Here is a 14,536-nt window from a genome sequence, read left to right as displayed (position 1 = left end):
TAATATTTTTCCTTTTTCCTTATTCTTTCAAGAGCCAACATTCTAATATTTCAACTTCAAACATGCACTGTTTAATCATACATTCAGAAAAAAAAGAAAATGACACCATATCAAACTAATTAAACTAATCTTATTATAAACTTAAAATTCATGCATCTCTCAATTCTTTTCAATTAAAAATTTTCATTTAAACAAGGTGAGAGATATATGGAATATTTTACAACTTTTAAGACATCAATGCAAATGATCATGCAACTAAAACAAGAGAACATATAAATAAACAGGCAGAGAACATAAAAATAACAGGAAAGGGGTGTAAAGAGAATGAATCCACCTGAATAATGGTGGCTAGTGCTCCTCCTTGAGGATCCAATGTAGTACTTGATCTCTTCAATGTCACTCCTTTGTCTTTGTTTAAGGCGGCTGCACAGGCTCTTGTGCATGCTTCCTAGTTTGCTCCATCCTCTTCTTCCATACTTAAGAGTGGTAGAAGTCAAAAAGCAAAGCTTTTGCAATACCAAACTTAAGAGTTTTGCTCGTCCTCGAGCAAAGTAGAGTAGAAGAAGGTGGGGTAGGTGGAGCTCTGTGAGACCTCTTGGTCTTGAGAGGCTAGGAAATTCCAGATTCCTTGCTTCTCTGAATTGGCGTTTGAACGCCCAGGGGCTGCTCCCTGGCTGGCGTTCAACGCCAGCAATACTCCCTTCTTGGGGTGTTGAACGTCCATCAGGGATACCCTGGCTGGCGTTCAACTTTAACGCTCTTTCTGGAGTGTTCTATTTTTATTGCTGTGAATTCCGTCTCTTGACTGGTGCATATGATCATGACTTTAACAACTAAAAGAAAAACAAAATGAAAGAAAATAAACATGGTTAAGTAAGGTTGGACGGCCTCCCAACAAGTGCTTCTTTAATGTCATTAGCTTAACGAACAACTCCTTTCAAGGAGGAAGATAGTCATAGAGGAATAAATCCTCACTCCTTACTGGGAGCTTCCTTCCTGTGCTCTCATGGAATAGCGTAATACGCTCAAGAGACAGGATTTTGTTCACTGCCTGAGGTAGGGTTGGGCTTACAACAGTATGCTGGTGTCCCTTTTTATCACTTTCCTCTTCCATGGTGAATACCATGATAAGATAAGTGAGTACCACCATCTTCCATGGTGAAAAGCCCTCAGTAGGGATATTCTTGTTTTTCCAGGCCCTAAGTATCTTCCTTTTGGGACCTTCCTCCTTTGTGGATAGTGTACATCCAACATCAAACTTACGTTTGGTCTTAGGAGGGAGTGAGTTAGTTCCATCCAAGGGAGGAGGCTTGGATGCTGAATCCTTTATGCAAGTGCCTCCCTTGTCAGGGGGTAATGGAGGGTCAAGGACCTTGAATACCATCCAGTCCTTATGCAAGGTAGTCCTTGTTCCATTTTTGATTCTTAGCTTCCCCATTACTATACTTGACCTTAGGTCACACAGAGCCTTCTCAAAGGTCATGGTGCATATGGTGCAAGGAATCAGAAAGCATCTAGGGTCTGAAAGCTTCTGAGGTAGCTCTTGCTGAACTAAAGCATTGAGGTCTTTGGAAAGCAATGGAGGTTCTTCCTCCAAAGGCTTTGTACCAAACAGTTTGGCATTCAGCTTCATGAGAGCTCCTAGGTGCCGAGCAACTTGCTCTTCCCTAGTGTCTTCATCCTCACTTGAGGATGAGTAGTCATCAGAACTCATACACTGTAAAAGTACATTCAAAGGAACCTCAATGGTCTTTATGGTTTCCTTTGGTTCTGAGATAGAGGGTTCTTGAGTGGGCTTTAAGCTCTTAAGGTGTGTGCTCTCACTGGCGTTCAACGCCAGCTCTGTCAGCTTATTGGGCATTGAGCGCCCTTGCTGTCCACCCTGACTGGCGTTCAATGCTAGTCCCTCTAGCATTCTGGGCGTTGGACACCTAGCAGAGGTGTCCTTGATGGCGTTCAACGCCATCTTCCTTGGGTGTATGGGCGTTGAATGCCCAGTGAGGGCTTCCTCATTGGCGTTCAGTGCCAAGCTTGCTGCCATCATGGGCGTTGAACGCCTAGTGAGGGCTTCCTCACTGGCGTTCAATGCCTTCCCAATCTCTCCAGACTCGGCATCTACCTCAGTGGAAGGTATCGAATTTAAACTCAAGCCAAGATCATACAGGGCTTTGTCAAAAATGATCTTTCCAGTAATCCATAGGATCTGAAAGCTCCATAGATCTGACATCTTCCTTGGCAGCTCATGCTAAATTAGGATACTATACTTCTTAGTAAGTATCTCTATTTCATCTCCCCTTAGGTCTTTCTTTTCATATACCTCTGTAAAAGAGATATTGACTTGCAGTTCCTTAAGGGCTGTTGGGGAATGAGCTGACTGCTCATCTGCCAGTTCTTTATGCATGCCTAGGAAGTATGGCTCTTGAGGTTCTTTCACCTCTGCAAGAGAGAGCTCTGTGATCATCACAGACTCCTTTTGCACGCCTAGAGAAGAATCAACTTGAGGTTCCTTCTCTTCTTGAAGGGCGTGCTTAGTGGCATTCTCAGGATCCTCCTGGATATTGATTGCCGCCAGTTTTTTAGTATCATGCTCCTGAGGTTCAGCATCTTTGGTGAAGATTACTGTCTCACATTCTTTCAAGGTCTCCATGTTTAGAACTTCTGTCCTAGCTGGGGTCTCCTCATAAAAGTATAAGTGCTGGTTATTTGCAGCTATCTCAATGAGCTCATCTGTCTCTTCATGTGTCTCTATAAGGTCCAGAGAACCACCTGCAAAGTGATCTATTATCTCTCTGGCCATCTCAGAGATAGCTTCATAGAAGATGATCGTCTTGCCCATCTAGACAACATATGGGGGGCAATTTCTGAACATCAGCTTGTACCTCTTCCAAGCATCACGAAGAGACTCACTCTCCTTCTGTCTGAAGGTTTGGACATCTATCACTAGCTTTGCTAGTCTCTATGAGGGAGAGAACCTGTTCTGGAAATTGTTAATAACCTGATCCCATGTGTTCATACTTTCCCTGGGTGCAATATTCCACCAATCCTTTGCTCGATCTTTTAGAGCAAATGGGAATAGTTTTAGCTTGTGGAGTTTAGGGTCCACTCAATTGGTGTCTTCAGTGTCACAGAACTGCAGGAAGTCAGTGATGAATTTTCTGGGGTCTTCCTGTGCATGTACGTGAAATTGGAACTTCTGCAACACTAATGTAATATGTTGTGGGTTGATCTCAAAGCTTCTTGCTCTGATAGGAGGTTGAAGAACTGAAGATTGACGGTTTAGAATTCAGAATAAATTCTCGTTGTAAGTATAGTTTCTAAACCAAGCAATCAACCTTTCTTACAAACGTTTTGGTTGTCACAAGTAACAAACCCCTTTTGAAATTGATAACCGAAGTATATAACCTCGGGTCGTCTTCTCAAGGAACTGCAGGGAGGTGTTCTTATTATTAGTTATGAGTCTTATAAATTTGGGGTTTTGAAAGTAAGAAAGAAGTATGACAAGTAAAATAAATAAATAACTATAAAATAAAACTCTTGGCAAGGTATAAGAATTGGAAGTCCTATCCTTATCAATTGTGATGAGAATTGGATTTTAATCCCACTTTGTTAACCTCTAACTATGAAGGTAAATCAAGTGGACTAATTAGCTTGATCCTCAGGTCCTAGTCAATTTCTATGGAAAGACTAGAGTTATTGGAGCAACTCCCAATTTCAATCACTGCTTTATTTGACAACTCAAGCATTACCAATTACTTACCCAAAGCTAAAAGGAAGAAAATATCTAAATTAAATTAACAGCATCCATATAAATAAAGCAAAACAAAATTAAATATGAAAATACCTCAAATTGCATGAATAAAATAAAATTAAATCTAACATGGATGTTCATAAATTAAATTGGGAAAATAAATAAAAGGAAAATTGAACCTGATAAAAAGAAACAATCCTGAAAGCAAAGAAATCCTAAATCCTAATCCTAAGAGAGAGGAGAGAACCTCTCTCTCTAAGAACTACATCTAAAACTAAAAATTATGAATTGTGAGCTGATGATTGTGAATGGATGTATTCTCCCACTTTATAGCATCTAATCTGTGTTTTCTGGGCCGAGAACTGGGTCAGAAACAACCCAGAATTCGCTGGTTTCGAATTCAAACACGCTAGTTTTTTCGCCACTGCGACGCGTTTGTGTAGATTATGCATTCGCGTCACTTATCGTCAGAGCAACTATGGAAAATTATATATCAAATCGAAACCCCGGACGTTAGCTTTCCAAAGCAACTGGAACCGCATCATTTGGACCTTTGCAGCTAAAGTTATAGCCGTCTGAGTGCGAAGAGGTCAGGCTGACAACTTTGCAGTTCCTTTAACTTCTTGTATTCCTTCCATTTTTGCATGCTTCCTTTCCATCCTCTAAGCCATTCCTACGCTATAAACTCTGAAATCACTTAACACACATATCAAGGCATCTAATGGTAATAAGAGAGGATTAATATTAGCAATTTAAAGGCCAAAGAAGCATGTTTTCAATCATAGCACAAAATCAGGAAGGAAAATGTAAAACATGCGAATAGTATGAATAAGTGGATAAAGAGTTGATAAAAACCACTCAATTGAGCACAAGATAAACCATGAAATAGTGGTTTATTAGAGGTACATTGATATTTTCTCCATAGAAATCAGTGTTGAAGCCACCAAGCACCTTTCTTGCCTATTTTCCAGGTTCGGCCATGTCTTCTGTTTCTTTTTCAAAACTTTCTAAAAGGTCTCTTCCGGAGTGTTGTGCTTTAGCTAGTTATAAACGCCTCCTTAGAGTCTTCTTAGGTTTAGGATTAGGAGTCAAGAAGGGTTCTTTATCCCTATTCTTGATCATAAATAAGAAGAAAAAAAAAAGAAAGAAAAAAAGACTTTTAATAGACAAGAAGCTCCTCTTTAAAGTCAGAAGTAGAGAAAGAAGAAGAAGATAAAAAAATAAAAATAAAAATAAAAATAAAATAAGTAGAAGAAGATTATCTTGAAAAGAGAAGATAGAAGTACATAAAAAAATAGAATAAAAGAGAAGAGAAAAGAAGAAAGCTTTTTGCTCCACTTGCATCAAAGAGCTTCCAGTTAGATGTGAAGAAGAAAGGAAAGAAGATAAAGAGGTTGAAGTAAAAGAAGAGATAGGGATAGGACAGTTTTAAGTAATAGAGATGTGAGAAGAAGAGCAATATAAATAGAAGAAGTAAATAAGAATTAAAATAATTTTTTATTTTTATTTATTTAATTATTTTTAATAATTTGGTTATTAATTTAAAAAGAATTTAAAATTTAAATGTTGATTTTTAAAAAATAGAAGGGAGAGAAGAGAGAGAAATTTTCAAAAATTGAGAGAGACGAGAGTTAGTTAGGTGGTTTTGAAAAAGAAGAGAGAGAAGAAGATATTATTTTCGAAAATTAAGGAAGGAAGAGTTAGTTAGGTGTTTTTGAAAAAGAAGAGAGAGAAATAGGAGAAGTATTTTCGAAAATTAAGAATAGAAAAGTTAGTTAGGAGGTTTTGAAAAAGATGAGAGAAAAGATAAGATATTAATTAAGAAAAGATAAAAATATAAAAAATGAAAATAAAAGATAAGATAAGAAAAGATTCAAATTCAAAATAAGATAAGAAGTAAGATAAGAAAAGATTTTGAAATTAAAGTTTGAATTTAGAAAAAGATAAGATTTTGAAATTTGATTTTGAAAAAGATATGATTTAAGAATTTGAATTTTGAAAAAGATAAGATAAGATTTTTAAATTTTGAAAAAGATATGATAAGTTTTGAAAAAGAAAAGATTTTTGAAAACTTGACAACTAAGATATGATAAGATAAAATTTTAAAATCAAAATCTGAATTTTAATGGAAAAAATTCAAAAATTATAGTTAAATAAAGATAAAAAAGTTAATTTTTTGATTTTTTAATTTATTGATGAAAGAGAAAAACACAAAAAAGACACAAGACTTAAAATTTTTAGATCTAGCACCTTTGTTTTTCGAAAATTTTTTGGAGGGAAACACCAAGGGACACCAAACTTAAAAATTTTAAGATCAAGACACATACAAGACTCAAGAACACTTTGAAGACTCACAAGAGCACGAAGAACAAAATTTAAAGACTCAAAGAACACAAGAACATAAGAACACCAAACTTAAAATTTTTAGAAAGCCAAAACAAAATTTTCGAAAATTGAAAGAAAAATAAAAAGAAAACACCAAGCTTAAAAATTGAAACAAGATTTAAACAAAGAAAGATTATTTTTTTAGAAAATAGGACTCAAAGAGAATACAAGACTCAACAAGAACATTAACACTGTGACTCAAAGCAAAAAAATTCAGAGGATGCCAAAAATAAACTATATGAAAAAGGTTTTTGAAAGAGTTTAAAAGATTTTGGAATTGAAAAACAAGAACATGCAAGACTCAAACCAAGAACAAAAATTAAACAAAGAAAAGAAAAATATTTTTGAAAAAGTTTTTAGAATTTTTTGAAAAAATTGAGGAATAGAAATTAAAGACTCAATTAAAATAATTTAAAATAAACTTACCAGATCTAAGGAGCAAAACAATCCGGCAGTTTGTCCAAACTCAATAATTCCCGTCAATGGCGCCAAAAACTTGGTGCACGAATCCCCACGCTTTGTACAACTGAACCAGAAAGTGCACTGGGTTATCCAAGTAATACTTGAGCGAGTTAGGGTCGATCCCACGAGGATTGTGGTTTGAAGCAAGCTATGGTTATCTTGCAGGTCTTAGTCAGACAGATCAGAAGGATGTTTGAAGTTGTAAGAGTAATGTATACCTTAAAATCATCAATTGAAATATGAGAAAAGGGTAAAAGGTGTTGTTGGATACGGAATTATATTAGGACTTTTGAAATCAGCAATTGGGATATGTTGAAGGATTGGAGTTGCGTTGTCTTTCTGAATTAACTCTAGTATTACTGCTCTCTTTGCTTGTGAGTGATTTCTTCAATGGCAGGCTGTATGTGATTGACATTGGTTTGAGCAGCTGCCAATACTCCTCCAGATCTGAACCTCAGGTTTAGTGCGGATCCATTTGGATTGAGGGTGAAGCTCGTACAGTTCATTCTCCTTGATGATTCCATTCAAAATGCCATAGACAAGGTCGAATCTTCCAGATCGGAGGAATGCTGTGCCTTTGGTTCTAGTCTCTACCACAGAGACCCTAATCTCCCCGTAAATCGGCTGAATTGATGTCTCGAGAAGTCCCCAATGAAGTCATGGATTAGCCGTCTGAGAGACGTGTATTCAAGCTGGTGGTTCATCATTGTCCGATGAAAGTCGCACTCTGAACCCATGTAGAATGTGATAACCTTATGCCAGTTCAATGCATTCATAGTGATGAAGAACGAATACACATCTTAGAATTAATCAAACACGGATCGAAGAGAAACAATAATACTTTTATTAATTCATTTGACTCAGTAAGGCTCCTCCCGTCAACATAGGAGGTTTTGAAACTCATAATGAAAGTAAAATACAAGGGTGAAAATGAAAATAGGGCTAATGGTGTTTGATGTCTCCGAAAATCATGTAAAATACACTTTAAATACTAAACAGATGACTAGTAAGGGTAAAATAGTCTATTTAGTGCTAAAATCAACTTCTGGGGCCCACTTGGTGAGTGTCTGGGTTGAGCTTTGATGAGATCCACATGCTATGAGGTCTCTTGGGTGTGGAATGCCAGATAGGGGGTCCTCTCTGCGCCTTTCGACGCTGGGCATTGATCTTTGGGTGTTGGACGCCTGGAAGAGGGCAGGAAGCTGGCATTGGACGCTAGTTTTTGTCTTTCTAATCCGAAGCAAAGTATGGACTCCTTTATATTGCTGGAAATCTCTGGAAGTCAGCTTTCCATATCCATTGAGAGCGCTCCATTTGGACTTCTGTAGCTCCAGAAAAGCTTTTCCAAATGCAGGCAGGTTAGATCTGGACAGCATCTAGAGTGCTTTCTCTATCTCTAAATCAGACTTCTGCTCCAGCTCCTCAATTTCAGCCAGAAAATACCTAAAATTGTATAAAAACACAAAAAGTCATAGTAGAATCCAAAAATGTGATTTTGACACTAAAACCTATAAAAACTTAACAAAAAATAAATAAAACACACTAAAAACTATATGAAAATGATGTCAAAAAGCGTATAAAATATCCACTCATCAGAAAGCACAGATATAAATAGCAGTTACAGCAAATAGCTCAGATAGCAAGGAGCCAGCATCCTCAAGCACACCCAGCTATGATGAACACAAATTTCTTTCAAATTTCCATGAGAATCAATTCTTCGGTTGGGTAAGTGAGAGGCAAATTATCCCAGAAGTGGCTTTCAATTAGGAAGAAATGAACACAAAGAGATACAAGTGGAGATCAATCGAAGAGGGTGGACGATCCTTTGCAACCCAACAAGAAGAGTACATGAGTTCTTTTAACAACATTGCATATAGAGGCATCTACTCTAATGATTCAGCGAATGGGATGTTGATTTGGAGCTTCTTAAAAATTTCAAGGAATTTAGAGAACTGATTATCCCTCACATATTTTTGGAGTCTCTGAGGATAAGGGGCTCGTCCTGGATAGGGATTCAAAGTCTCCTTCTCTTTATGCGGAGTTAGTTCAGAGACTTCCTTTTCCTTTGGTTTGCTTGTTTCTTTGTGGACTTCTTCACTTTGTGTTCTTTGGCTTGTGGGTGATTCCTCCACCACCTTTCCACTTCTAAGTGTGATAGCCTTACACTCATGATAAAGAGGATGCTTTGCTTAAGGTGCTTAGAAGCCAAACGACTCTTGGGTGGACTAGTGCGCGAAATTGAACTCCACAAATTTTGCGCAGATAAACCGGCAAGTGCATCGGGTAGTCCAAGTAATACCTCAGGTGAGTGAGGGTTGAATGCCACGGAGATTGTTGGATTAAGCCAGCAATGGCTATCTTGTAAATCTTAGTCAGGAAGATAAAAAAAGATAGTGGTTGTGAAAAATGCATAGAAACAGAATAAGGTAAGAATTACTGAATTAGTGTGAAAACAGTGATAAGAAATTGGTTGATGCTTCGGAGATGCTTCTTCTTTCTGAATCAACTTTTCTTACTGTCTACTCCAACAATGGATGAATCATTCCATGGCAAACTGTAAGTGATTAACGCCAGGGCTAGTGGTCATTAATCTCATCTGCTTCAAATCACACGCCGGTGCTAATGGTCATCCAATCTGAATGAGGGTGAAGCTCTAGCAATTCAATCCCTAGTGATCCTACTCAAAATGTCACAGACAAGGTCGGATCTTCTGGATCGGAAAATAAAGCTTTATGATTCTAGTCTATACCACAAAGGCCCTAATCGCCCCGTACCTCGGCTGAACAGATGTTTCCATGTCCCAACGAAGTCGTGGATTAGCCGTCTAAGAGATGTATAATCAAGCTTGTGATTCAATGCTATCCCGCTAGGGATTCGCAAGAATCCATGTAGAAAACGGGTCATACTCTCGTTCCACCAGGTTTCATTAGTTTGAAGAACGAAGATACATCTTAGAATGGAATCAAACATAGATTGAAATAGAAATAGAAATATTATTAATCCATGAGAATCAGCAGAGCTCCTAACTTTAACCTAGGAGGTTTAGTTGCTCATAGCTTACAGAAAATAATAGTAGTAATGTGTCTGTGCTTCTCCCCTCCTGGGAGGCATAGTCCTCAGAAAGAAGGAAGTCCCTTATTTATAATAAAAACTCTAAGACTAAACCTAAAAGATATTGTTTTTTAATTAAAAATTACAAAAAAGGAAATTAAATAAGCTAGCAAGTGCTAAAATCCACTTTAGGGCCCACTTGGTGAGTGTTTGGGCTGATGCCTGGCATTCAAATTAAGTTCTGGGCGTTTCCTGCTCCCCTTGGGACATTGAACGCCAGTTTGGGCCGTCATCTTGGGAGGTTGCTCCCTTTGGGGCGTTGAACGCTAGAAAGGGAGTAAGTTGGGCGTTCAATGCCCATTTTGGGCCATAAAATCCAAAGAAAATTATAGACCATTATATATTTCTAGAAAGCCCTGGAAGTTAACTTTCCAATGCCGTTAGGAACGTATCAATTGAACCTTTGTATCTCTAGAAATGCTCGTTTGAATGCATGGAGGTCAGGATCTGATAGCATCTACACTCCTTTCTTCGCCTCTGAATCAGACTTTGCCAAAACTTGCTAAATTCACCCAAAATTCAACTAAAATCATATGAAAACCACAAAATCTCAAAGTAGCATCCAAAAAGTGAATTTTGCATTAAAACCTACTAAAACATAGTAAAACTCAACAAAACATAACTAAAACACCATGAAAATAATTTCAAAAAGCGTATAAAATATCCGCTCAGCATGGACCATTGGTGAATTGAAAGGGATTAGTCTGGCTAAGTGTATTCACAAAATCTTACTTGAGGAGTATGCTAAACCAGTTGTGCAACCACAAAGGCGACTTAAAAGGAAGTAATGAAGCTTTGGGAAGCTGGGATAATTTACCCAATTTCTGATAGTCCATGGGTAAGTCTGGTGCAAGTAGTTCTTAAGAAAAGAGGGGTGACCGTCGACAAGAATGAGAAGAATGAGCTTATTCCCATAAGAACCATCATGGGGTGGCATATGTGTATTGGTTACAGAAGGATTAACACTGCAACAAGAAAAGACCACTTTTCCTTGCCTTTCATTGATCAAATGCTTGAGAGGTTAGCCAACCATGCATTTTACTGTTTTCTAGATGGATATTCTGGCTATAATCAGATTGCACTGGACCCTCAAGACTAAGAGAAGACGACATTCATATGCCCCTTTGGTGTATTTGCTTACCAGAGGATGCCGTTCGGACTGTGTAATACTCTAGCAACTTTTCAGAGGTTCATGTTTTCCATATTTTCTGACATGGCTAAAAAATTTATTGAGGTTTTTATGGATGATGTTTCTGTATTTGGTAATTGTTTCGAGGGTTACCTGAAACTGGAGGTCGATCTCGGATGAGATCTTCTGTTCTGGTCGGTGCTGCTGTGTCCGACCTGTTTAGAGTTGGTGGCCGGAGCTGTCGTGCCCGACTTGTTGGATCTGGTGGTCAGAGCTGACGTGTCCGACTTGTTGGACTGGGTGATACTACGGATCCTTCGTCACCAGAAGGTAGTGGTACCTGCAAGAGACTTCGATGCTTAAGTTAGCATGGGCTTTAAGCAGGTTTTTAGTAGAATCAGAGTATGAGTTATACCTGGGTGCTCCAATGTATTTATAATAGTGTGGAGTGACCATTCTAAAGATAAGATAGTTATTTTATCTTATCTTTGAGTGAAGTAATCTTATCATTAAGGGGAACCGCCTTTATCTTTCTAGGCTTTGGCTGCCTTTAGATTGGGCTGTGTCCCTTCGTTTGCGCCTGCTTGGGCCTCTTATGGCGATTTGGCCGAGCTCTTTATGAAGAGGTCGGTAATGGGCCAACCTTCCAAGAGGTCGGTCATGACCAACCTTCTAAGAGGTTGGTCATGGGCCAACCCGGTCCTTTATAGTTCGAACTGATGTATGAACAGTGCCCCTGCTTGAGCTTCGACCTCTTTGGGGAAGTCATGCTCAAGCACCTGTCTGGCTTGTTTCTTCATTGCTTTGCAATCCATGCAGATTTTCTAGAGGTTTGGTACTTCCCAGTCCGACCTCTTTTGAGTGGTAGTGTGGGTTTTCTACCCTTGCCTTCTAGATCACGCCTTGCTTTAAGTTTATGTTGACAACCCTCTGCTTTGGCGAAGTTATCCTTGCGGCTTGATATCCGGGCTTTTAGTGAATTGTCTAATGACTTTTTAGTGTTCTTTATATAGAACCTTTTTTAGTCTCGGATGACGTTCGTAGCCCTGTTTGAGATTGTGCCTTCTTTGAGCGGAGTTGTATCCCTTTTAGCTAAGCACATTTGAGCTTTAAGTTGTTTTCCAACCTTTTGACTTGTTCTTTTTTGAGATCGTACTTGCGCCTCTTCTTAGCTGACGTCGACCTGTACGACTTTTCCCTTGCTTGAGTTCGGACCTTTCCGCGAGATCGTGCTTTCAGAGCTTCGATCTTCTTTGGGGAAGTCGTGCTCAAGCATCCTAACTTTGGTCGATCTTGAGTAGTTTCTCCTTGTGCGAGTCTGGAATTGCCCTTTTTAGTTTGTTGAGAGGACTTTTCAGCCTTATTCCGACTTGTTTGTCTTCACTGCTTGGGATTTTTTGTCATAATCCAACAACTTTTAGGTAGTGTTCTGATGGGGAACCTTTTTATAGTTTGTTTGGATGACTTTTTAGCTCCGTCTTTGAGGCCGTGCTTTTCGCTTTTTAAGTAGTGTCTTTTTTCAAGACTTCGTACCTTTCAGCGAAGCATTTCTGGCTTTGGCCTTTTGACATTTCCTTTTGTGAGATGTTTATAGAGTGTTTGCACTTTGCTGTCCGACCTCTTTTTGATCAGATCTTATTTTGTCTGTCTCCTATTTGGGCGAGATGACCTCTGGGCTAACTTGTCCGACAACTTTTTAGTGTTCTCGTGGAACCCTTTTTAGTTAGTTTGAACAATTTCGATAGCCTTGTCGTGGAGCCGTGGCTTTTTGGGCAAAGCTATGTCCCTTTTAGCGCACGCTTTTCGTTGGTCCGACTTCTTATTGTCGGTCCAAGCTGTAGCTTTCGTTGGTCCGACTTCTTCTTGTTGGTCCAAGCTATAGCTTTCGCTGGTGCGACTTCTCCTTGTCGCTCCGCTCTAAGTTATTTCTAGAAATCCATTTTATTTGGACCTTGTTAGGTCTCTTTTTATGGATTACTTTTTATAATGTTTTGTAGCTTATCGGGCCGACTTCATCATATCGGTCCCTTCTAAGTTATTTCTAGTAATCAATTTTCAGGGCTGGCCAGGCCTCTTTTCTATTGGTTACTTTTTATAACTTTCTGTCGCTTTGATCTGGTCCGACTTCTTTTATGTCGGTCCATTCTAAGTTATTTCTAGCAATCCATTTTTTGTTTCAAACCTCGTCAGGCCTCTATTCATGGATCGCTTTTTTATAACTTCTTGCATTAATCTGTTTTTATCGCTTTCATCTTAGCCGACTTTGTCAAAATCGGATGATGAATTCTGCTTTCATTTTTTTGCCAACCTTGTTGAAATCGGGCGATGAATTCTGCTTTCATCTTTGCCGACTTTTAATGTGATCGGGCGATGAATTTGGTTTTCACCCCGCCGACCTTGTCATGATCAGGCAGTGAATTTTTGCACTCAGATTAATGCGTCTTGGTAGGAAACTTTTGGGAAATCTGCAAACTTTATTTAAATAATAAAAGTAAGATATGAATAAGAGTGTGTGCACGTTAGTACTTACCCTTTTAGGTCGGGCAATCTTTTAGATCTCGGCCTGGTGCCCTTTTTAGGTTGCAGGCATGCTATGACCTTGGTAGCTCTCGCCCCTCGAGGTCGGACACTTTGTGGTGACCTTTCCCAAGTACCTCTGAACACTTGGTATGGTTCTTTCTAGTTGGCTGCTAGCTTCCCTTCCCAGTAGAGATCGTTGTTAGCGAAACTTTGCTGGATTACCTTCTGATTGTTTCTTGAGGCCATTTGATGCTTTAACGCTTCCTCACTAATCCGAGCTCTTTCTCGGACTTCTGGAAGTAGGTCGAGTTCTTCCCTTTGGATTTGGGAGTTGACCTCTTCATTGTAGAGGAACATTCTTGGGGATCCTTCTTCGATCTCTACTGGGATCATTGCCTCCATTCCGTAAGCCAATCGGAAGGGTGATTCCCCCGTGGTGAAGGGTGGAGTTATCCGATATACCCATAGGACTTGTGGGAGCTCTTCAGCCCAAGCTCCCTTTGCGTCCTGTAGTCTCTGTTTTAACCCAACTAGTATGACTTTGTTGGCAGCTTCTACTTGTCCATTGGCTTGTGGGTGTTCTACGGATGTGAATTGGTGCTTTATTTTCAAGTCGGCCACCAATTTTCTAAAGCCTGCGTCTGTGAATTGAGTGCCATTGTCTGTGGTAATGGAGTAAGGAACCCCAAACCTTATGACAATGTTTCTATATACGAATTTCTGACTTTTTTGAGCAGTGGCATTAGCTAGGGGCTTTGCCTCAATCCATTTTGTGAAGTAATCCACCCCTACAATGAGGAACTTGACTTGTCCCGATCCTTGGGGAAATAGTCCGAAGAGGTCGAGTCCCCACTTTGTGAACGGCCAAGGTGATGTTACACTTATGAGCTCCTCTGGTGGGGCAATGTGGAAGTTAGCATGCTTTTGATGTAAAGCTTTGACTTTGTATTTGGGTTTTTGCTCTGTTGTTGCCTCCAAAAGGTGCCCTTGGACTTTCGTGTGAGTCTTGGGGTTTTCCTTTTACTGATGTATCTGACACCTGATGTTTTGTTGTTATTGTCCGAGTTGTTTCCTTATTTTCCTGAGTTGTTTGGTAGTAACCCCATAGTTGATCTATGTCTTCTCGAAAAAATATTGCTGAGATGTCTACTAAGATCCCGGACGGCATGTCTAATTGGCTG

The sequence above is a fragment of the Arachis ipaensis genome, chromosome B05 (genome assembly GCF_000816755.2).
Source record: "Arachis ipaensis cultivar K30076 chromosome B05, Araip1.1, whole genome shotgun sequence".
In the NCBI taxonomy this organism is placed as follows: Eukaryota; Viridiplantae; Streptophyta; class Magnoliopsida; order Fabales; family Fabaceae; genus Arachis; species Arachis ipaensis.
This window is presented reverse-complemented; position numbering follows the sequence as displayed.